General features: G+C 37.3%; 1 non-coding gene across 1 annotated transcript; it reads left to right on the plus strand.

Annotated features, from left to right (window-relative positions):
• Positions 1 to 598: 598 nt before the first annotated feature.
• LOC128280025 (small nucleolar RNA R71) lies at positions 599 to 705 on the plus strand. The gene has a single exon (XR_008270207.1). It is a non-coding gene; the product is annotated as a small nucleolar RNA R71 (small nucleolar RNA).
• The last annotated feature ends 2,926 nt before the right edge of the window (positions 706 to 3,631 follow it).

Genomic DNA, 3,631 nt, shown 5'->3' on the forward strand with positions numbered 1-3,631 from the left:
TTTTGAATATTGTTTCGGTGTTTTGAAAACAAGTTTCTGACACTGAAATAAACTTCGTCAACGTCTCCTCAAGATTCAGCTTCTTCTCCTACTGGTAAGGTGGTTGAAAGCCTAGAGGGGGTTGTGGTCTTTGATTTCCTTGACCACCCCAAGAGAAGTTAGGATGGTTCCACGATTATAAGTGTTACTATACGAATTATTCTGTGGTCTAGAATTATCACCCATATAGTTGACTTGTTCATCTTCTGTGTTTAGGTTGTAGGATCAATTTTCTAGATGGTTCCCTCCTCCATTTGCGTCGTATTGCATCATCGGATGTACCTGCGTAGAACTATATAAATCATCAATCTTTTTATTCAAAAGTTCTACCTGATTTGACAACATGGTGATCGCATCAACATTAAAAACACTGGCTGCTTTCATCGACTTTGTCCTCATGACTTGCCACTGATAATTATTCAGTGAAATCTCTTCTATAAACTCGTAAGCCTCTTCAGGTGTTTTATTATTCAAAGTTCCAGCGGCAGATGCATTGATCAATTGTCTAGTTGAAGGGTTCAAACCTTTGTAAAAAGTTTGGACCTGTAGCCATAAAGGTAACCCATGGTGAGGGCATGTTCTCAATAAATCCTTATTCATTTCCCATGCATCATATAAAGTCTCAAGATCCATCTATACAAAAGAAGAGATATCATTGCTCAATTTGACCATTTTGGCTAGTGGAAAATATTTGAGCAAAACTTTTTCGGTCATTTGATCCCAAGTAGTGATAGAACCTCATGGTAAAAAGTTCAACCAGTATTTACCCTTATTCCTCAATGAAAAGGGAAACAACCAAAAGCGAATGACGTAATCAGAAATGCCATTTATTTTGAAAGTATCACAGAATTCTAAGAAATTGGCCAAATGAGTATTTGGGTCTTCATCCTGCAGACCATCAAACTGAATAAACTGTTGAATCATTTGAATAGTGTTATGTTTCAGTTCAAAACTATTTGCAGCAATAGCAGGTCTAACAATACTCGATTCAGCCCCAATAAGAGTAGGAGTAGCATGAACATACATAGTACGAGGAGCAGAATTTGGATTTGGAGGATTCACTGGGAGTAGCAGATTATTCTGATTCTTAGCCATCTCCTCAGTTACGTCCTCTTGATCTTTCTCTGTACTTTGTTGGTTCTATCTCGCCTCTCTATGGTTTCTACGAGCTATTCTTTCAATTTCGCTATCAAAAAGCAATGGTCCCGATGGATTTCTTCTAGTCATAAACTAAAGAAACCTGCTAGAAGCAAATAAACAAAAATTAGTAATTAAAAATAAAACTAAAACAAAAATAAAATGCAATAAAATAAAAATGGCTAAATTAATAAAAATCTAGCATTCCTAATATCTTAGTCCTCGGCAACGGGGCCAAAAAACTTGATGATCGTTTTATGGTTCACTAAACTAGACTACGATCACGACAAAGGCAAGCGCACCTATCGGATGGTAGTATAGCTATGGTGAGTCCAGAATATCGTATCCACAAGGACTAAAAGTACTAGTATTAACTATCTTTCTATTATTTAGCCTAAAATAAAAGGGATTTCTTTTAATCTAAAATTACCTAAACTAATTAACTAATGAACGTGACAGAGAGCGAATTGGGAAAAATACTTGAAGAAAACTTATAAAGAAGACAATACCCAGGAAAGAATCCACCTAGACTTCACTTATTATTCTGACTCTGAATCAAACGATTTATACACTTTTCTTGATCTGTAGAAATCCCTAAATTATGTTAATATCTCTTTCGAAACTAAAAACAACTGACTCTAGGTTGATTAATTGAAATCTTTTTCTAATTAAAATCCCTATCGTCGCATTAAATCGATCTATGGATTCCCCTATTAGATTTGACTCTAATCCCGCAGATTTATGCCATCCTATTTCTAGGATTGCATGCAACTCCGCTTAATTATGCTAGATATACTCTTAACAAGGACTTTTTCTTCACTGAATAAGCACATCAAACTTAGATTAATATCCTGAAAATATTAAGGCAAGGATTAAGAACACATAATTAAGAACAAGAACAAGTATTTATCGTGTAATTCAGATAATTAAATAATAAGATCCATATTAGGTTTCATCCTCCTTGGGTATTTAGGGAGTTTAGTTCATAATGTAAAAGGAAAACATCTCAAATTTAGAAAAACAACAAGACATAAAAAACCCAAATAAACTTTGAGAGAAATTTGAATAAAGATCTTCAATCTCAGAGTGGATCTGCTTCCGAGATTATTCCAACGGCTTCCTTCGAGTAATTTCTTCTTTCTAGTCTACGTGTCCCATTTAGGTCATCTTCTGGTATGTATTTATAGACTTTAGAATGCTCAAAAACCCTAAAAATTGGCTTTTTCTTATTGTTTGGGAAACAGGGAGCAATATCAACATCGGCTACCACATGGGCGTGTGGCCAGCCCGTGTGGTTCACACGGGCATGTGGCTAGCCCGTGTGGAAATGCCCAGGCTGTGTGAATCCTAGAAACAGCTCTTTTTGTCCGATTTTGGCTAGTTTTTCACTCATTTCGCTCCCCTATGCTCACTTAAGTATAGAAACATGAATTTAAAAGATTAGGAGTATCAAATTCACTAATTCATATAATAAATCATCCAAAAACTCATTAAGAATAAGATTAAAAACATGTTACTTTTATGGGTTATCAAGTGAATTCGCCCCAAAAAAAAACACCCACCATATGTACTTTACTGTCATATGGGTCAATCAGCTACACACAGTCTCATGTACTATTCAAACACAGTAGCAATAGTAATTCTTAGCAGTCATAGTAATTAACTAGTCAGACAGTTACAGTCAAAGTTTATCAAATTCTCATAGGCGCAAGCGCCTTTCAATCAAACGGCATCACATTCAGTCATAGTAACAAAAATTCTCAACCATTCACAAGTTCCAATTCAATTAAATAGATCAATCAGATGCATATGAGTGCAAATGAGTTCTAAAAATACCCACCCATCAAGCCAACACACTTCTCTATCCCCCATCACTCCTCAAAAAAGCTTTGAGCTCATCCCACCAAACACTCCATCAAGGACCTCGCAAAGCCCATCCAACCCTACACTCTGTATGATGTCATCCCGAGTTGCCCGGTAACAATGATCATCAGTAATGTCCACGACCCTCAGGGTATTGGGACTGCCATCGACCCTCTAGGAATTTGGGCTAACAGTACGCAGATAAACGGCCAATCATATAAATTACACAACAATGCGAGCATATAGGTTGTACTGTGCAATGTGGTGAACCGCGGTATAGACATGCAGTATGAACTGCCAGATCAGATAGGAGTACGTAGCGTAGCTAACGTACCTGTAATATGATACACTGCGGTAATCTGCTATACCAATAGGTTGCAGTAAAACTGCCAGACCATTCAATGGTACGTAGTGTAGCTAACGTACATGCGGTACAGTGCAATGCAGTAATCCGCTATACCAATATGATGTCATCTCGAGTTACCCAGTAACGATGACCATCCGCATTGTCCAAGACCCTCAGCGTATTGGAACCGCCCACGACCCTCTGGGTATTAGGGGCTCACAACCAGCAAATCAACTACCAGTTCAG

This window comes from Gossypium arboreum, chromosome 8 (genome assembly GCF_025698485.1).
Source record: "Gossypium arboreum isolate Shixiya-1 chromosome 8, ASM2569848v2, whole genome shotgun sequence".
Classification (NCBI taxonomy): Eukaryota; Viridiplantae; Streptophyta; class Magnoliopsida; order Malvales; family Malvaceae; genus Gossypium; species Gossypium arboreum.